The sequence below is a fragment of the Mesoplodon mirus genome (genome assembly GCF_964341445.2).
Source record: "Mesoplodon mirus genome assembly, chromosome: 17".
Classification (NCBI taxonomy): Eukaryota; Metazoa; Chordata; class Mammalia; order Artiodactyla; family Ziphiidae; genus Mesoplodon; species Mesoplodon mirus.
The window spans coordinates 55,734,813-55,757,758 of NC_138993.1; positions in this window are offsets into that span (position 1 = coordinate 55,734,813).

The following is a 22,946-nucleotide window of genomic DNA, read 5'->3' on the forward strand; positions in this document are numbered from 1 at the left end:
TGGAACATAATTACACACTCTATGGTAAACTTTAAAACAGAAACTTAGATTATATTTTTAATGTTAAAACACACAAATACATAAGCTCAATAGGGAAATTAAAAGGTTAATTATTTTTAAATTGAGAAAATATGTCTAAACACAGTAAGGAAAAAATGAATGAAAGATGAGTGTAAACTTGGCAAAACAGATATCCCAAATCACAAAAAATAATAAAAGAAATGTTACCACCCATATGGAAAAAGCAGGCAATATTATGGCAAAAAAAAAAAAAATTACAAAAGTACACTATTGAACCAGTCATCATGATAATATACTTCATTTCAAAAATAAAGTTTACTTCCTTAAAAATTACATGCTATTTTTTTCAGAAAGATAGGATTTCTTTTCTCATAATGAATCTTAAATATTAATTTGTTATTTGACTAGCCAGTTGTACAAAAATATATCTTAAACCTATTTTTTAAAAGACTAAAAAAAAGTGAATGTATGCTTAGAGTAGAAAAAATACATATATATTGCTTATTTCTCATCTTATCATGATTTGCATATAATTGCTTGTTTGTATCACTTTATTCTAAAATTAATTATAAGTAAAATTAGGAAAACAACCTAATATTGGGTTGACCAAAAAGTTCATTCAGGTTTTTCCATAAGATATTATGGAAAAGCCCGAATGAACTTTTTGGCCAACCCTATATTTTAGCTAAACAACTTACATTTGTAATTTTTAAGTGACCTAAATTTTAAAATTAAAACTTTTGTACTGTGATTTCAAAATTTTGAAGCCTTGGAGACCACTAGGACCAAAATTTGATGAATATAAAAATGTATAACTATACTAATTGTTTGTAGCCTACATTAGATCAGATTGGTCAGTTATGGTGCTCATCCAATCCTAATTTATCATTTTTTATCACCCTGGAGACTACATCTATAGTGACTATTACAGATGACCATAGCAGCATCTCTACATTCCCCAAAATTATTTATTCTCTTATCTGAGAATAGGATTAAAAAATTATTATTATTATAACACTATTACATTCCAAGAATTATTTATTACTCTCACACTACGTTCAGACTATTGTAACAAATACCATAGACTGAGGGGCTTAAGTAACAGAAATTCGATTCTCAGAGTTTTGGAAGCTGGAAGTCTGAGTCCAGGATGCCCACATGATTAGGTTCTGATGTGGACCCTCTTACTGATTTGCAGACAGACTTCTTCTCTCTGTATCCTGACATGGCAGCGAGGAGAGAGGGAAGCACATTCTTTCCTGTCTCTTTTAAGGTCACTAATCTCACTTCTAAGGGCTCCACCCTCATGTCATAATTATCTCCCAATAGCTTCACCTCCAAATACTATTTTATTGGGAATTAGGCTTCAACATATGAAACTTAGGGGACAGAAACGTTCAGTCCAAAACACTTCTAGTCCATAACACATCTGAAAGGAATATTAAAGACAGTATTGAATTCATTCATACAAACCTCTATATGTTAAGTACCTCAGTTGTGCTAAGCATTTGAGTAGACACTGAGGATTCACAAGTGCCCAGTCTGCCATTATGGCAGTTTCTTGTGGAAATGTAAATCTTTATAAAAATCTTATTATTTTTTATGACCTCGATTCCAGAACAATAGGAAAAATATTTCATTTAATATATTCAGAGGGATTTCTGTGTGCTTATCTTCACAGTACATACACATCTATAAATATTGCTTAATTCAGTCATGAATGTGGGTTTCTAAAAGAGTCATATTAGTAATAAGTAATTAAGATGCCCAGGAAAAGTTACATATACACTACAGAAGCTACTACTGTATGACAATATAGCATTTAAGAAATGTTGGGAGTAATTTTTACTGACAGGTAAAAACATGCCTTAAAATGCTAGAAAAAGTGATGTAGTTTGTCTCAAAATTGACATCGTTTCTAAGCCATGTTTTACTTTCTTCCAGGAATCTGGCAGTCAGTAACTTTAATATGTATAATATGAAGGAGTTTAAATGTTTAAAAGCTAAAAGTCAATCATTTATGTTAGTTTTGAGTAAATATTCAAATAATTTTTTGTAATGCTTACATTTTCCAAACAAGTTCACAAAGAAAATATATAGAGATTTTTATACCTTTAAATTTAAGAAATAAAACAGGCCTGGCCATCTTCCCCATGAATGTATATTTCTCTTTTATTTTTTCACTTCTTCTCTTTACTTATAGGTAAAATATCTGTAACTATATCCCTAATTTCTAGCTTCAATTTATAAAATAGTTATCAAGGATAACCATCTTCATTTTTAAAACTATGTAAGAAAAACACATTTTCTAAATTTCACAGGCATTTTCACATAATTAAAAATAAATAAGCACTTAGAGACAATGAAAAACTGCTTTCTCAATCTGGGTCAATATTAAATCAGAATTTAACACCTGCCTGACATTATACAGGTTTGCAGATCTGGTGTTATCTGACTTTATAGATCAAACCAGGACTTGTAACTGACAAGGCTTTAATTAAGTTTAGTTTCATGGCCATGTGCCTATTACTCAAAAGTGTTGCCTTTTAAAAATTATACCAGTAAGATCCCGGCACAAATTCATTTCCCTGTAGTCATTGGAGAGACATAACCCAGAAACAACTAGAGCACAATCTAATATAAAAGTGCATAATAGTGTAGCTTGAATAGCCACATGAAACTAATAATTTAAGTCTTATTTTATATGGTAAATCAGGAAAATTGCACATTCAGCAAATGTCCAAAGAGCTTTGACTTCAGCAAATATTAAAAGAAACAATAAAAATCTATGAAGCTACTAAATGTTATAAGTACCAGTAAGGAAATATCTAGTTATCTGAATGCAAACTAATATATTAGCATTTATTTCTCAGCATGATAATCATTATAATTATTATTGTCATGCTATAATATTTAAAAATTGGTAAAAGAAAGAATCTGCATATCTAGAAATATATGATTGAAGCAAATATATATTTGATCTTCATAGATCAAAGCACCAAAGTATTGTAGTTTTGTCTGAGGCAACACTCCAAAGAAAAAAAGGCAGTTGGTTAAAAACAGATCTACAAGAAGCAAGTTACATGGTCTTTTGTTTTGTTTTATTACGTCTTGGTGTCAGCAGAAATTTTAGAGGCAAACTGCTGTTACCTCACTTTTGAGATAAAACCATGCCCTACAGCTTCTCTGAAAGGTATCTTTCCAACCTGGTTGAACTCTCCTTCCCTCTTTCACCATCACACCCCTCATTACTCCTTTGGCGAATGTTAAATCTTATATATGTCGTCAGTCTCATGCTACTCTCTGACATTCCAACACCATGGAGACATTTCCCTACAGAGATTTATGAGAAACAATGACTAACATTTATTTACTGGCTGTGTACTAATAAACACCATACTTTGATAGCTTTATATATCATTACTTTAATTCTTATAACAATTGCTTGGGTATGTATTATTATAATTCCCATTTTCACAGGAAATGATATCTAGGCACAGAGATGAGACTTGGCCAAGGCACAGAACTCGTAAATTGCCAACCTGAGATGTAAGGCCAGGCAGACTGTCTCCAGTATGTGTTCTCATAATTTAAATAGAATGTATTTTTCTTTAAGTATAACTTTCTATGACCTTGATAAATATTGAATTTTATGAATATTGACCTCTAATAAATATTGGATCTGATATGGAAATGCAAAGTAAAGGGCTCATTATTAATTTGACTATTACCATGATATTTCTTAAACACAACTGTAAAAAGATGATTAATTCTGTAGAAATCAGTAATTTCTCTTTTTTCCTGATATTTAGGCGCCATTAGATCATGCAAACTCAAATATTAGTAGGTTATGTAGCTCTCAGGTTTAAAAAAAACCCATGAAATCCACAATTTAAAAAACACGTTTGCATATAGATAGTTTCTATGTCCTAGAGAGTCTCTCAACTTCTACTATGTAAGGGTCAATAGAATATATATATGTATATACATATTCTTAAAATTTTTAATGAATCATTTTTCTTTTCAAACGAGCTAAATGCAAAATAAATATAAGCAGATTTGTGTGAGGAAGTCTCAGTAAATATCCTCATCAATAAAAAAATTGGACAAACCACATGCTGAAAAAAAGAAAATTGAGGAATAAATTCATAGGAGGATTGTAATATGCACAGATGGCAGGGATGGACCTGATTGCTTTCCAGTCAGTACCTGTTCTGGAACGTATGAAGCTACATCTCCAGAATATGTTTACTATATTAAGTGTATGTTGGTGGCTGCCAAAATCTATGGATTTCCCTCTTATAAGAAAATAATACCAGGTACCACCAGGTTAGAGGTTATAGTTGAATAATACAATGAAAAGTACAGAGACTTAACTTTCTTAAACTAAACTATATTAATATCTGTAAAAGGCTGGAAGTTCTGAATTTAGAATAAGCAGAAGAGGAAGCCAGTGCTTTAGGTTGACGGCCAATAGGCCAGAATAGGGAGCAATGCAGGAATATGAGCTTCTCTTCCCACTGTTAATTGTAATCTATGAGCAGGTCCCCTTTGGTTCACGGTACAGAAACTCAGTCAGGATTGTGTTGGGCCCAGATGGTCGAATGACTGACTGGCTACCATTTTTGTGCCAGATTGGCACATCCATCTACTTTTTCATCCAGGTCTATCTGAACTGGGAGATTATATATGAGGAAAAAGATTGTATCACAACATGAAAAATAAAATATTTTTAATATCCAGAAAGCATCACACTGAAAAATTTAGGAAGAGTTTTTAATCTAAATGATTAATGTAATATATTTTCTTTCTTACATTTTTCATAATTTCAATCGTTAGAGATTATGAAAAAAGACTAAAATGTTTATATTCTGAGCTAAGTTTTAATGATTAATCTGTATGATGACAAACTGCATATATTTCTGTAATTTTCTTTAGTAAAGTTCTATATTTAAACAAATTCAGGGACCTGTAATACTAATTTTAATATATAGAGTATTCCTTTCTGGAAGCAGCAGAGATTACATTTGAAAAAATTAAATATTGTTAGAAATGGCTAAATATATATATATATATTTGAATTGATTAAATTTATTCTAGTGTATTCCTCGATGATGGCTTTTCCACATAACTTCATAAACCTGAACACAACATTCTAAGAATATTAGCATAACATCATTATTATTCTATATTAATATAGTTAGAGTAGAATTTTTTTTTTTTTTTTTTTTTTTTGCGGTACGCGGGCTTCTCACTGCTGTGGCCTCTCCCGTTGCGTAGCACAGGCTCCGGATGCGCAGGCTCAGCGGCCATGAGCTCACAGGCCCAGCTGCTCTGCGGCATGTGGGATCTTCCCAGACCGGGGCACGAACCCACGTCCCCTGCATCGGCAGGTGGACTCGCAACTACTGCGCCACCAGGGAAGCCCCTAGAGTAGAATATTGTAAATACTTTTTTTTATAACAAATTAACTTCTGTTTATTCAGATAACCAATAAAATTTGAAAATCTCTGGTATAAACTGAATAGAATAAATAGAGCACTTAAATGAAAGTCAAAATCTTGGTTTTGTCTGATTTACTTCATCCATGTGGTTGAGGAAAAATTATTGTTAAAAAATAATGATTGTAAAAGCATATTCAGTTTCATAAACAGACAGTGGAAAATAATTACTATCATTTTCTAATAATGATACTGTAGCAGTCATTTGGTATCCAAAGGTATTTCTGTTTTGGACTCTCTAATTTATTAGAAGCATGACTGCTGTGAAGTAATTTCACATATGTGAGCCTTGGCTTACTTTAAATATTTAAATGCAGATAATAGGTTGATATATATCTATATGTTATTTTATAGGGTATCATATTATGCATTATCTATATGAAATTGCATCCCCTTTTTATTCATAGGCACTTTGCAGGTTGGGGTTGGCCTTTTAACTCATTCATCAACATAGCCAGCCTTTATTTATTGTATGTGGTCTTCTCTCAAATGCACATTGAATTAAGGCTTAAGTGACTATCGTATATTTTGTAAAATTTTTATTAAAGTAATCCTTTTGTTGTTTTGGTGATGTTCCTTAGTTTGGCAGTACTGCATATTTTTGTCATTAGGATTTAAAAAATATATGTCAAAAAATTTGATGTCCTTTTAGCTTGCATTTTTTGGAGCTTGCTAGTTTATTCTCTGCTGTGAGGATATTTACAGTGCTGCTTAGAGTAGCTGAAACATAGGTTGGAAGTCCTGTTGGTCTCAAAAGCACAGTCTCATTTCCTCATTTATTTTTCAGACTGCATGGTAAAACAAAAACAAAAAGTAGCCTTCAGTATCTTTAGTAATAATTTGTCCATTATGTGGTAAAAATAACTTTTAACACATTAAAAAAGTTAGTGGATCAATAAAAGGACCCACTAACATTATGCTTATAACAATTTCTTTAACTCCAAAGTATATTAGATTGAAGTTCTAATCTATTTCTCAACCGCAGTTCGTTTTTTCACACAACTTTTAACTTGTGTAGAACATTTAAAATATAGTATTTTGGCTTCTATATCAGTTACTAAGTTTTATTTGATTGACACCACATCTCTTTAAGAAAAGCGAAGTGTATAAGAAAGGTGCAGTGGCCTGAGATTCCAGTACTTGAGTTTCATCCTCAATCTTGATGGCCTAGTTCTCTTTTCCATTAACCTTTCAGAATGTCGTTTTAATGCATAAATTAAAAAGGTTACATTCAGTAATGAATAAAGTCTTACTGAGCTAAAAAAAAATTCAATTAAGCACTCTAACCCTTGATGTTTAAAATGATCACTGGCATTAAAGTTGTAATACGCTTCTCAGAAATATCATGTCATGTCCCATTTCAAGCATGCAGTGTTCTTTATAAATTCCAAACTTAGAATAGATATGCACTATAATAAATATGCACTATAAATGAAAATGCACTGTAAAGACCCAGCAACATTATTAAAGTATTGTATATTATTTGTGAGTAAAAAAAGTAATTTTTGAAACAGTCATTGTCTTCATATTAAATAAAAATAATTATTCTAAAAACAATCAGCCTTTCCCAAATGCAATACAGGTTATTTTACAAGTTTCTATTCTGTTCAGGTAAACAACTATTATTAATTTTAAATATCCAACTCAATTTCAATATTTTGCCAATCATTAATAGAAATAAAACAATATTCTATTTTTCCTTGATATAGGCTAAATTTATTTTCTTAAAACACAAATTGAATTATTTGACAAATGTTGACTACCAGTATTTCTTTGAATGTTTGCAGTTTTCCTTTAAAGATGTCCAATTAGTATTGTGAAAGATAAAAATGGTAATGGCATTAAAAACACAAAATAGTCCATGTTTAAAATAAATTACATAGCATATTTAAATTCATATAAATATTCAGAGTAAGTATGCAGTTTATATATTTCAGAAATGTAGAACCTATATTCTACAGAAATAACTAAAATATTTAATGAACTTGTTTTAGTAGAAATTCTTTATTGGTCAGATGATTGGGCGAATTATCATGATAGACTTTTTTCTAAGTCAAGGGAAACTTTGTAATTATTTGTTTGTTCTCAGGGGAGGACAGTTAATTGTATTATTATAAATGTATCCACTCTTAAATAAGGGTGTATCAAGAAACTCAAAATGCCCTCTATTTTTAAAAAAGCTCTCAAAATTTTGTGTGCTGAAACACTTGCATCAAAGTAACCAGACAGATGTTAAATTCTTATTAGTAGACCTCACTGAAGACCAACTGTAATAGATTTTGATTTGAAGAACCACTACCCTAAGTTACTTTTCTAGCCATTAAGATATCAGTTGTTTAGCTTTATCATATGGAAAAAAATATCATGAATCAAGTCAATCTTGGTTTTAGGATAGTTGGATGATTACATACATTTAGAAACTGAGCTTAAAGATGTTTGTTGAAAAGCTGATCTGAATTGGCAGTCGTTACCCTTATTAAAACAAATTTTGATTTAAAAATTTCAGTAACATATCTCAACTACATGTATCAAATTAGATGCATTGGGCTTCCCTGGTGACGCAGTGGTTGAGAGTCCGCCTGCCAATGCAGGGGACACGGGTTCGTGCCCCGGTCCGGGAAGATCCCACATGTCACGGAGCGGCTGGGCCCGTGAGCCATGGCCGCTGATCCTGTGCGTCCGGAGCCTGTGCTCCACAATGGGAGAGGCCACAACAGTGAGAGGCCCGCATATCAGAAAAAAAAAAAAAAATTAGATGCATTATGCTGATACGACCTATCTATTATGAAACAGTTCAAGTTGCTTGGCTTTCTCCTCCTCTGTCTCCCTTTGCTTCTTCCTAAAACAAAAATTTAAATAATTAAAATATATCCCAATAATAGCAATTATTTTTTCAGGAACCATTTAGTTTGATCTTTAGAAATAAAAAGTACCTTTGAAATCTGATCCAATAAAAGTGTTTCATGCAACATTTGATGTCATCTCTTGAACCACAATTCATTTCATGAACATTATATCATTTCTAGTTAAGAGCTACATGTTGCAGAAAATGATTTGGTTCTCTGCAGCTCTGACTTCCATTAGATATTCAGTCATTAAAATGGGTTGAAGCTTAATTAAATAAATTTAATTAAAATTAGATTAACCCTTTTCACAAAACATCATCCAAGTTATATTAAATGAAGGGCAAAAGAAACTTTAACATCATCCTAAGGAAGAGTATACTTGAATGCTGAGTTTAAGGAGATAGCATTATTAAAATTTAAAAGCATACGGTTACAGTGAAAAAGTAATCAAGTTCTTAATATATCTCTCTTCAGAAATTCAGTGCTTCATGTGGCATTATTATAGATAATGCCAAAATGTTTAATTTATTTCTCAGTTAAGCCACTGCCAACAGTTTCAGTGGTAACCTTTGAATTCACTGTTGGACAGACTTACATATTCTTTAATACAATATGTAATTGCATAATTGTACAGTAAGGAAATATTTATTTCAGACTTTTGATCACCTTTAGAAGGAATCAGTTCTGGCTTTTAAGATTATTGCGTCAAAAGGTTTATTTTTATTGTCAAAGCAAATAATTTTGTTGTTACTGTATTATTCAGATAATGTGGTATTGCCTAAATACAATAAACTGAAAAGGCGTTTTCCATCTCATTGTATATAGTTATATCCACAATCATACACAACTTGGGGGAAAAGGTAAAAAATATAGTTTATAGAAAAACTTGTTAAATAGAAAATAGCTATTAGAAAAAAATAGGTCAAACCCAATAATCTGTATCTACACACATATCAATCAACACTCTCAATCTATTATGTGTAAGCTCTGAGTATCACAAATTTTTATTTTATAAAATTCAGGCAAAAATACTAAATATTAGACTTTGAATTGGCTATTTTAGGGTGATTTTCCATATTAAGAAATAAATGCCAATCTTCTTTCAAATAGGTGAAAATAACTTTAAAAATCTGATTATTTTGAATATATAGTTTATATTATAATCTTTCCCCGGGGTGTATTAGATAATCACATCTTTTTCTAACAGGTATTAGACATACTTAGGCCTCCGTGAATAATTTCTTTAAGGAAACCAAGGTAAACATGAGGATAACAAGAATGACACAAAACATTTTTATTTTATGGTTATTTACTTTGAACTAATGCATACGCATAGTTAAATAGTTCAAACAATAAAGGCAAATTAGGATAATTGAAAAGTAAATACACCTGCCTGCTATTTATGGACATCACTCAGAGGCAAAAACTGTACCATATATGTATACCTGTGAGGAAAATAATCAAAAACTATAAAGTCTTAGGGTCTGTCATTTATTGTAAATGTGTAAAAAGGTCAGTTCCAAGGCAATAGGTGTTTTGGGGGACTGTAGGGAACTAGAAAGTGCATGCCTATCCTAGAGGCATAGTGACCCCGATGGCCAGATTGCATGGCTCACATAGCTGATGATGACTAACCTTCTGGTTTTGCGGCTTTCTTTTTCCATCTCGTGATATATCACATAATTTCCCATTGAAAGAACTCAATAGATTTTTACTCAATATTCATCTCTTTGCAAGCTTTACTTTGAGAGTTGAGGGTATAGCAGTAAGAGAATATGACCAAGTCTCTTTCTCTCTGGATCTTGAATGTAGTGAGAGAAACATGCAATGAATAAAGGAACAATATTGATGACATAACATAATTTGACACATACCTATCTAAAAAAACATTAGGAATATAAAGACTGTATAAAAAGAAAATGGTAAGCTTATTTTAGTTAAGATGGCTTATCATTTAAGAGTACATTGGACACCCAGTAATAAAATATTAGTTTCAAATTGGATTTGGTAAAAAAGATATTATTTGTCTCACAAAAGGAGAAATGCAGAATTAAACACTCTGGGTCTGGTGCAGGAATGTGTTGCCAACCAAAGCCATTCTCCTTTCATCTCACTTCTTTCCTGCTTAAGTTTCTTGATTTAGTCAGATGGTAAGTTAAGTTCCCCAAGGCTGAAATCATGAGTGACATTAAGCAATCATAGGAAGCTTTATTTCTCCTGGACAATCATTCATGTGAAGTTGGGTATATGACTTTTCTTTAGGGGGATTATTCTTGTGGAAAAAGGAGTGCTCCCAGATGAAAGCACAGCAAAATCCATCTATTGACAGATCCACATACTTAAAGCTTTTTTTCCTCATGAATGAATATAAACCAAAAGCCAAAGTTGACCAGATATTTAGGAAAAGCAGTCAGTATGAAAGACAAAAACAAAACCTTTTTGTTTTGCGGTACGCGGGCCTCTCACTGTTGTGGCCTCTCCCGTTGTGGAGCACAGGTTCTGGACGTGCAGGCTCAGCGGCCATGGCTCACGGGCCCAGCCGCTCCACGGCATGTGGGATCTTCCCAGACCGGGGCACGAACCCGTGTCCCCTGCATCGGCAGGCGGACTCTCAACCACTGCACCACCAGGGAAGCCCAAGCAAAAACATTTTTAAAGGAACAAACTGGAAACAGAGAATCACTGAAAGCAAAGAAAATTTCCTATGAAGTGTAATTAATGCAATCAGTCACAGATCATACTGCATCAGTAAAACAAGAAGAAAATGTTACAGATAGTATCAACCAGAGAACATAAAAGAGTTTTTGGAAACTGTCAAGCAAAGATAAAGATAATGAGCTAATAACAGGAAAAGATATGAATAACCAAATCTTACTGCAGGATGTATAATAGCCAAATAATAAGGTATAAGAAGGGATAGCATGGGAAACAGAGGCAACAAAATTATCAAAGTAGCAGGGCAAGATGCTTTGCTAGAAAGTCTCCCTTACTGAATGACAAGGACAAAGAAATGAAGAGAAAAAATGTATTTGCAGAAAGGTATAATATCAGGGCATTTTAAAACAACAGAGGCAAAATAGGTATCCTTAAATTTTCCAAAGGAAAAAGTTGATATAAGATTCATCAATAATCAAATGACATTGGACTCTTAAATAACAGTACTGGAATTTAGAAGACCATAGATCAATACCTTCAAAATCTGAGAAAAAATCATTTCCACCTTTGAATTCTAGACACAGTCAGATGATCAAATACAAGGATAAAGTTATTTTCAGATGTGCAGTTTTAAAAATTAATTTCTTCTGACCATTACTCAGGAAACTACAAGAAAATATGCTCCAAGAAATAATGATGTACTTGAAGAAGAGGGGATATTTTTCTGAGTTTTTACTGCTTTGGCGGGGTTGATTTTTGTTTTGTGATTCATTTTTTTTATCAGGTTGGTTTAAATTAAAATTCACTTAATTTCTTCTGATGCATATTTAGATCCAAGAAAAGGCAATTTGGGAATTTTTGGAAATAGTTTACAATTTGCACTCAATAAATTAAAGGTTCAGTTTATTTCAGATCAGCACTTAATAAACAAATCATAAATACAATACCCTTTTTTGGTGATTAGAAATGAGAAGATATAAGGTAGCATTTCCTACGTACATGGAGCATATGATTTGGAGGGATATAATGTATATACATAAAAATGTATAAATCCAAGAAGTAATTTTGTAAGCCTTATGTTTTCTAGTCTTTAGTAAGGATGAGAATATTTTGGGTGGTTTGATTAAGCAGCAGTTTCCAAGCCCTACAATCAAAGATTCTGATTGAGCAAGTTTGGGGAAGAGCTCAGAGATCTATTCAAGTTATTCTAATGCATGTGATTTGTAGAGGAAGGTTGAGGAAAACTGTTTTAAACCTTCTAATGAAATAATATATTCATTAGAAAGGGATATTGTAATTTAGGAAAACAAAGAAGGAAAGCCACAGATAGGAACAGGAACAGGCCCATCCAAGCATTGAGGCTGTTGGGTATTCAATCCATCTGACACATGTTTCTCTAGTTATAATAAATGTGGCAGCCTTTTAAGAAACTGCTGCTACTGGATTATTCAAGTAATACAACTTATTTTACTTTGATTACATGCTGACTAGGCATCCTTCAGATCATTTGCCTTCACTTTCCATGGCCTGCAGGGAGAGAGTATGCACAAACCCACGCAAGTATTCAGTCTACTTTAAAACTGTATTGCACACGGTAAATTAAACTATAACACTGATTTTTATATCCATTTTTTAAATTTTTAACATGATTTTATATCCATTATTTTAAATCCATACTTTGCTAGTATAAGATGATGTGCTTGAATCTAATTAACTTTGAGATGCTGCAATGTTGTGTTTCTGAATGTGTGAGGTCAAAGCTTAGACTTTGGTGAATTCATTGAATTAAGCGCTATCTTTTGAGGCTTCTTGTCATTAAACCAGCTGGGCTGAACTAATGACATCCTTATTGTCCCTTTGACCTTTTCTTTCCTACATATTTTAGAGCAGGAGAAAATATACTCACAAGGAAAAATTAAAGGTCAGGGAGGGGTGGCATATGAGCATACTTTTGAAAACTGTACAGAATTTGTTAACAGTCTATGGAAATGTGGCAAATAAGCATATAATTATAAAGAAAAAATATAAGCAAAGTTGAGCAAGGCAGAAAAGGAAGAATATGGTAGTGAACTATAAAGGAAGTAAATTTGTTCAGAACATTGGGTTCATTGAAGGAGGAAGAAGAAAAGGGAAAATTGGATTTTTTTATTGTGGTTAGTTTTTGTAGTTGCTCTAGCACAACAGTAAGAAAATTTTATTCTTTATTGGTATCCTTAATAATGTCAAACGTAATAGTGTAGAGATGACCAAAGTAGCCAGCTAGATCTACCAAATATGTGCTTTGATTAAAAAAAATGACCATTAAAATTGTTTGTAAATACATAGGGATTTCAAAACAAGGGAATGATTTGGAATTATGAATATTTAAAATGTTATTTGAAGTTGTACTTATTTGTGTCATCTCTTTGGCATCATAGAAATGGAGGCTCAGTGAATAAAAATAATTATTTGGAAGTTATTCTATCTTATTAGATAGGCTGTACGTAAGTTAATGACACACTTCAGCTCATACTTTATGCCATGAGCATTTGTTTCACCTAAACCTATGTGGTCTATACCTTCTGTCCCAAGTTCTCATCATCAAGGATATGTTAAGGTGATGATTAAATTATGTGTTTATATTTGTTGGAATGAATATCCCCAACCCAAACTTTTCCTCTATTTGTCTGAATACCTGGCCAAAATAATTGTTAACTTGTAATTACAGAAAGACTTTTTCCCATAGATATATCCCACATTTTAATAACTGAAAGTTGTGTTTGCCCTTGATTAGAACATCTTTATCATGGAACACTGAATTAATCAGTGGGCCTCTAGTAATCGCATACCTTCCTTTAGAGACTTCAGCGAAGCAGGCTTTTGCCTTATATTTAAATAATAGTGGAATTTATATCCTAGGACTATGGTATCTTGAGTCCAAAGGAGGTAGGAATAATCTTTCTTTAGCCATTTCCTATTAACAAATGAGTGGAAGATATTTTTCTTTTTATTTTTCCTCCCAGATGACTTTGAAAATTAAAGCTATAAATAAAGTGAGGGGGAGAATAAAGATCATATTTTCTACAAAATCCCAAAACAACTCATGTAGAATTTGTGATTGAACTTTGTGCTTACTGTAATGGAGAGATTAATAAAATCATTCCTCATTACTAAGACATGTCAATCCTTTAATACTTTTAGCGTTTCCATAATATGCTTCTCTTTGACTCAACTGACCTTGTAGCAAATGTCCTCTGCATGCCTTTTCCTGCACACCAATTACGGATTGGTAATGTTACTGAAATCTTTAATCACTGCTCGAATGATAAAATGAAAACTATTCCTTTATAATAGTACATGGATTCTGAGAAAAATATCATTCATAAACTTATCTGTAAATGTTTAGATATAATTATATTTTCCTAACAGGTCAGTGAATTGTTTCCCAATTGAAATTAAATTCTTAATAATGCTGCCCTTATAAAGCATGTAATGCCACCAAAGATGTCTGTAGTCAGAACAGGGTTATGCTCCATTTAGAGAGTCAAGAAAATAACTGAAATCAATATAATTGGATTTATGAGGGTTTTTTTTATTTGCCTATGATTACTTTCTAATATTTCAGCAGACTACTATCTCAATTATCTGCTTGAACCTTCATATTTGACTTGTATTTTACCACTGATTTTTGTTATTTTTAAATAGGACGAGCTTAGGAAAAAGCAAAAATATGGCCTAATTTATTGGTAGTCAAAAACTATGTAAATATTTGCATATTTGCATAGAGTGAGAGGGCTATATGCATTCATATATGTATTAGAGATTCTTTACATTATGCATTTACTCTGCATCATTTTGCTGTAAGTAGCAATAAATTACAGTTTCTCCTCAGTATCCACAGGGGATTGGTTCCAGGACCACCACAGACCAAAATCTGTGGATGCTCAAGTCCATAAAATGGCTAAATCCACAGATGCAAAGGACCAGTTATACTTTTCCAAATTTAATTTCTTTCCAGTGGGACTTAATCTCTCAACGCTTTAGTTACAAAGACTTTGAATATGTTTTGATGTCTCAATGCTTCAGTTACAAAGACTTTGAATATGTTTTGATTCAGCATCTTGAACCCCTAATCCTCTTACTTAGTGAATTAGGATTTTTTTCATATTCATTCTTTCTTCTGTAAGAAAGAAGAACTTGCCACCAAAATATTAATAGCTTTCTGTACTCCATCCTTAGGTAATTGCCACATAGCTTATACGGGCTCAGAATAAAATCTCTCCACTGAAAGATACCCTGTGTAATTTCCACCACATAGAAGGATTAAAAAAAAAAGTAATTCTTTGAGTTTACTAGTTACATGCTAAATTACTTTAAAACATCTTAATTTGAACATGTTGACAAAGTTGACTTAAAGGAATGCGACTTTAAAACATATATATGTGGAATTTTTACTTTTATGGGGCATTATAGATCCAGTTTCTGACAATTTAAACATTTCCATGTTCTGTGGTTCAAAGGTATCTTTCAGTTTTTATCTCTCCTATCAAACTCTTTTTCTTACAAAAGAGAAAATAAAGTCCTGAAAGGGGTGTTAAGAAATCATCTGATTCCTGCCTGTTTGCCTTGGGAAAGTGAAATCCTCTCAGATAAATGTCTGCCTTATTCTTAAACCTCTCCAGGGAAGAAGTCTTCTGTCAGCAGCCTATTTCTGACAAAAAATCCCCCATGTCAAAATGATGTCTTCTATTTCAATTTAGATGTTCTAAGGATCTAGCTATTAAAAAATTACTCTGGAATAGTTCATAGGATCATGATAGCAACAGTAATTTCTAATAACACTTCTGCTAGCGATTTCTTATTTTTTATTTTTTGAAATTTGGAAGATTACAATCAACTCTGCTTCTTTTATGTACAAATTACCTGACTGTTTTGAAACACAAGGAGTATAATATATATATAAATTAGATGGTGAGTGAATTTGGTCAACTTAAAAGGTAACAGGTTATACATCCTTTTCATTAATATAGTGCTTAGGTTATCTTCTATGGTCATTATACTTTCTCAGGTAAGCTATTATAAACATTTTGGTGGCATTCTTTATACTTATGTTGATTATATATCATTGATAATGTGTTCCTTAAACCACATTGATTCCGTGAACCAATAAAGCTAGTAACGTGTGTTTTGCCTAAGAAAGGAGAATTCTAGACTACATATACAAATTCTGTGAAGTTATTTATTGAATAAGCCAGAAATTCGTATAAAGAAAACAGGCAATAATCATCTATGAGACAGGATTTTGCATAAGACATAGGATTTTGAGTGTGTGTACACTAACATACCTAAGTGTACACACACATACAAACATACACATTCACACACAAACACACAATAAAAAACAGCCAAAGATAAAATATTTCAACAACTGTAGCCACAGCTATCAGCCTCGAAATAGTCCTGAGTGACAACATGTCAAGGTAGACACACTGGGCTCAAATGAATACTTTGGAATATATAGCTGCCATCCGTTTTTGAAAGATATATTCTGTTTTCTAGGAACTCCATAAGACAACCTGGTTTTTATGTGCTTAATGCAGTTCATCAACGATGTAAATATTAAACATTGTAATGCTTAGTGGTCCTCATTACATTTCTTAACATCCTGTCTGTAGGTAGCTCAAGACTTTACCACATTACTAATATGAATATAGAGTCTAAGAAAAATAAAATTTAAGCTCTCTCTTCAAATTTGATTTCATAAACTTGATCATAAGATGAGATAAATTTAAGGTAAGTTAGAGTGTTCAGTTGCTCAGAGGTGACTTGAACAAAAATCTGTGTATAATTCTGACTTTAATGTATTTTTAATCCAATCTTATGGCCATATTTAGATACAGCCCCAGCCATAGATTCAGCAAAAATGCCTGAAAGAAATGATTTATTATTCCTGTTTATTTACTTATTTACTTACTGATTTAAATCATTAAACTATTTGTTATATATCCTTGTGGTAAAAATAAAGTGGTACCTATGAATGATTATAAAAGTTTGTTCATATTTATATTATAAATATATGTCATATTACAGTAGGTATGTATAATATTTTATAACTAAATGAATAGTTTTAAAATTTTCCTTTACTCTTCCAAATGAACTCCTCTTACTCCTCTTTTATTTTTTAATTTTATTTATTTTTTAATCAAGGTATAATTGATTTAAAATGTTGTGTTAGTGTCTGATGTACAGCAAAGTGATTCAGTTATACATATATATTCTTTTTCATATTCTTTTCAATTATGTTTTATTACACAATATTGAATATAGTTCTCTGTGCTGTACAATAGGACCTTGCTGTTTATCCAGTCTATATATAATAGTTTGCATCTTCTAGTCCTAAACTCCCAATTCAACCTACCCCTGCTGCCCCTCCCAGTTGGTAACCACAAGTGTGTTCTCTATGCCTATAACTCTGATTCTGTCTCATAGATAGGTTCATTTGTGTCATATTTTAGGTTCCACATATAAGTGATATCATACGGTATTTGTCTTTCCCTTTCTGACTTACTTCGCTTAGTATGATAACCTCTAGATCCATCCATGTAGCTGCAAATAGCATTATTTCATTCTTTCTTTATGGCTGAATAATATTCCATTGTGTGTGTGTGTGTGTGTGTGTGTGTATATGTATCTCACATCTTCTCTATCCATTCATGTGTTAATAGGCATTTAGGTTGTTTCCATGTCTTGGCTATTGTAAATAGTGCTGCTATTAACATAGGGGTGCATGTCTCTTTTCAAAATATAGTTCTTTCCACATATATGCCCAGGAGTGGGTTGTTGGATCATATGGCAACTCTATTTTTATGAACTCTTCTTTTAAAACATATTCAACAAACATTTGTTAAATGTCTATTATGCAACATTTCATGATATGTTCTCTTGTGTGATAGAAAAAAAGAAATAGGACACTTGGGCAATAAGGACAATATGAAGATTTTTAAACTATAAAATAAAATCAGAATATTATTTATTATTAAAAATCTCTAAGAACATAAAAGATTTTGATTATTTTTAAGAACTAGGACTTTATAAAAATTGTATTTAAGCATTAAATAGCCTTTTTATATTAGGCAAATACAACAACAAAGGTGTAAGAAAGGGAATGTGCATAGGATTGTCCCACAAAAAAAGAGTGGGTGGGTTATTCTTGAAGGTAGAATTTTTCTGGTAGTAAAGCCATAAAAAATTCTGGAAAATAGATTGATGTTTTAAATGCTAAATTAATGATTTTGAGCTTTTATATTGATTTGCTAAATAACTGTCAAATGTTTTTTTCACATGATCAGCTTTTGGAGATTTTAGTGGTAACAAAGTTCAGACCGCTTACGAAAGGAGAGCCTCAGTTTTTTCAATGATAAAAATTCATTGACGCATCTGATTTTCACTCACAGAAAGGGTCATATATCATTTATAATTTCTCATTTTATGATATGTGACTTTCATTTTCAAACCAGGGTGCATTTAAGCATTTACAGAAATGCAATTATAAGACTGTCAAAAACTCCAATTACACTGATGTTTTCTATAGCTGATGGGGCTTTCATGGTGCCTTAAATTTGCAAAGGATATCAATTGAAAAGGCACTGGATTTTCATAAAAATATAACTTACATTTTCCCAGTACTAAAAGCCAAATAAAGTACCAATTTATTAGTTTTATTCACTAAGAGAGAAGAAATCTTTAAGGTATTAATCACAACAAATATTCTGAATTGGGGGAAAATGGAGAGATGGTGGTTCCTTACTTACTAGGAAGTAATAAGACTAAGACATGGAACTTTCATTTTGATATTTTATTCTCCCTCCAACTATGTAAAATCAGAAAGTGAGTGAGGAACTGATATATTCTTAGCTAAGCCCTTTTCCCATTCCTCATATATCTGATTACAAAGTAAATAATACTTTCCAATTGTTGACCTGTTTTGTTCACCCACTTGTCTCCTTCCTGAAAAAAATTTTTTTCATGTATATTAAATTTTTCTCTCTCTATTTGACTCATTATTCTGAACCCACAACCAAGCTCAAGTCAGCCTTATACTCAACTTTAAAAAGAAATAATATAAAATATAGAAGGTTTTCCATAGTTCAATTTTCCAACCACAGCTACAGTAGTTTTTGTAAATACAAGCAAATATTAATTAAACTATAAAATCTACAGAATTTTAATAGTACTAAACAAGGAGCAGCAAAATGTCACTTATTTGTACACAATGAAGAAAGCATGTTAATAAGGACTAATTCCCAAATATTGATCACTTGTAAAAATTATTTTTAAAATTTAAAATTTGTGTTTACCCTTTCTAATATTAAAGTAAAGCAAAACACCTCCGTTCAGTTACAGAAATAATCCAATTGTTTCAAATGGAATAGTAATATATTAGGTTTATTATGAAAAGAGGAAACATTAAATGCATCTATTGTATAAATCTAAGCAGCAATATAGAAGGTTTTTAAAAAATTATGAGCTATAACTGATTATGTGCTTGTGTTTCAGAACTTTGAAGAGCTATTTGCATACAGTAAGGCCAAGAATTCTCTGCAATTATTGTAAGAGCTAGGTACAAAGAATCTCTCATCATAGAGCATTCCTGCTAAAGTGTTTATCTTAATGTACAGATACAATTTGTAGAACTTTGCTTAAGGCTTATGAATGTGGGCAAAACCCATTAAGTAAATGACATAGCCTCAATTTTTAAATCAAATTTTATTCTACATTATGCAATTAATTTTTATCATTTAATCTTTTTATTTATTTCATATCTTGTCTTTTTTTGATTCCACAATATATTTGACTTTGACTTGATGAATTTGATTTCACAGCTTTTAATTTTGTGTATATATATTACTGATAACCAAATATATATCTTCCCATTACTAATCTCCTCACTTGTATTTTAAACCCGTTGGTTATCTCCAACTGGTAGCCCATCAGACAAGGAATGAAACTTAGCATCTCCATTATTTACCTACTTATTTTTGCCTTTTTCCCTTCTCTAGTTAGTAGGGAGAGTGTATAAACTAGATTCCAATATCTCTGAATTCTGGGTGCTTATCAAGAAAAACAAAATATCTGTTTCAAAACATTCCAAAATATCTTCTCAGTCTTCAGACATGGAATCAGTAATTTACATTTCTCCTACCCTTTATTTGTTCTAAATATTAAGTTCAGTGAAAGCTCTTACTTTTTCATATCTGGAAATCAAGTTATATCTCAATAACTTTGCCTTGTGGTAGTCTGGATTTGGTAAAATGCAAATATTTCGGGGATGTGAAAGGCTATCTTTATAATGTCTGCTTCAGTTTTAGAAAATGCATCTTCAAGAGGATTTAATCTTAGAGAAATATTTTACTTCCCTGAAAATACATGGGGACATAGTTTGGAAGGCCTAAGATGGGAAAGATAAGAAATGGGAAATGGAATATGGTTTTCAGTGGGAAATGTTCATAATGGCAGATTCACTGTAACAACATATGGCTGATGGATTTGGGGAGTACTTGAGGATGTTCTAAATAATACATGATTATGAAATATAAATATTTTAGTTGTTTGTTAGAAACCTCAGATTAGTGTCTGCTTTGGTTTAACTTGATAAATAGTAGTAAGAGGCAGAATGAGTCCAAATTTCAGCAAAATAGAACAAAGAGAGCTGAATGAGCATAGTGAGGTAGTAATGATGTGGCCAGTGGTGACTAAAGGGAAACCCGGAGTTCATATCCACAAGAGAGGTAAAAATAGACACACAATACATGAAAACAATTCCTCAGAATGCTCAGAATTTTTCAAAAGAGTATTAGACTTACTGAACACAAATAAGATGAGGGAATTGAGTTATTTTATTAGGTGTCACTAAAAATGTCATATGAAGTTCCACCAGTTAAATGTACTATCTTCCATCAAGACATCACCACAACTTGTTCCCCCACCACTTTTCCCCATTTTATTGTTCATGTCCTATAAATTTTATCTTTTCTTTACATGTCACTATCTAGTTTTAGTAACGTTATTTCTAACTAGGGCTAATGTATTGTTATCTAGTTATTTACCCTGCTTTCCTTCTGTTTTCTCTTCAGTATATTCTTCATATTGCCAGCAAACAATCTTTTTGGTCTTTTTTGTCATATGATTAAATGTTTTCAAATCTAAATACCATTGCATGAGATGTGAGTTTTTTCATAAGTTTATCCTAACACACCTATTTAGATTGTTTCCCATAAACTCAATCCCCAACACACACACACACACATACACACACATACTCATATACAAATACATAAATACATAACCCTCACTTCATCCATTCTGGCCTGCTCATCATTCATGAATATATTATACCTCAGTATTATCTCTTTGGCTTTACATATACTAATTTCTCCATTAAGAATATACTCTATTCTGTTTTCCTCCTCTTGCCTTCTCAATCAAGTAAGGTTAATACCTAATATCATCTTTGCTTTAAAGACTTTTCTAATCTCTGAAGCAGGTTTAATCATACTTTCTTCTATGACCATTGAGTACTTTACAGTATCATTTATTTCGTTTTTTTTTCATTATACCTGCCTTTTTCTCTAAATGTAGACTTATTGGAAGGCAGAGACCATGTCTTACTCATGGCTATACCATCATAATCAAGCAAATGGTGGATTTTCAATAAATATTAGTTTCAAAACTAAAAGAATTAATGAGTGAATAAGTTTATGGGAAAAATAATACATTTTATATAGTTTTGTAGGCAGAAGGATCTCCATTGTCTACCTCTGTAAAGGGAAACATTAATATATTTCCTCTTTTAGAAACTTCAGAGAATTTCCCTACATGAGACTATACTTGTGTGAATTCCCACATGTGAATGAAAGAATAAGCTTCTTGAATTTAAAACATCAAGCTAATTAGCATTTCATTTGCCCAGAGAGGAAATAAAGGTCCTAGTTCATTCACTGCAACACTGATTTGGCACTCTCCTTGTCTCAGGAGTTAATAACAGAAGGACGCAGATTATTAAACAAAGTGATCTCTACCCTGTTTCTCCAATTCTTTCACATTTATTTTCACATTAATCCTAAAATATGGTTTCTTTCTCAGAAATTCAGTGAAGCTTCTGTGTTGATAAATTGTATATGTCAGAAATCTTAATTGGAAAAACAAAAAGCATACTAGCTAGTTCAAAAAAATAATTTTTAAAGGATATTAAGTCAGGAAATCTCTAAGGGAGATAGCAAGTTAGGATTTGGGGCTCTAGGTGCTCCACAGTCAGAATCAAAGCCCAAACTTCACCAGAAGACTGTTCCATGAAGATCACGATGACCTGCAATTGGGCATAGACTCTCTGCCTTACAATACTGGGGCTGGATGCAGCAGCATGGCCTTCACCACTTCTGATTCTGTAGGGCAAAGCCTCCTCTTCCAAACTCACCAGAAAATGAATTCTGAATACTACTCATCTGTTCTTCCCACTCACCTTCAAACTGAAGTATTGAGGAAGCTAGTCTACATGCTGGAACCTACATCATGTACCTGACACCTGGCTGCAAGAGCAGGCTGTGTGTACTAATTTCCTATGGCTGCTATAAAAAAAAAATTATCACAAATTTAATGGCTTAAAATAGCACAAATTTATTATATTACTGTTCTGGAGGTAAAGATGTCCAAAATGGGTCATACTTGGCTAAAATCAATATGTTTGTAGAGCTCCATTCCTTTTGTATACTCTAAGGGAGAATCCATTTTCTTGCCTTTTCTGGCTTCCAGAGACCACCCTAATATCTTGTTTTTTTGGCCCTCTTCCTCCATCTTCAAAACCAGCAGTTTGGGCCTGAGTCCTCCTTATAATTCCATCTCTCTAGTCCTTTTTCCAATCCCTCTTCCACTTCAGAAGACCCTTCTG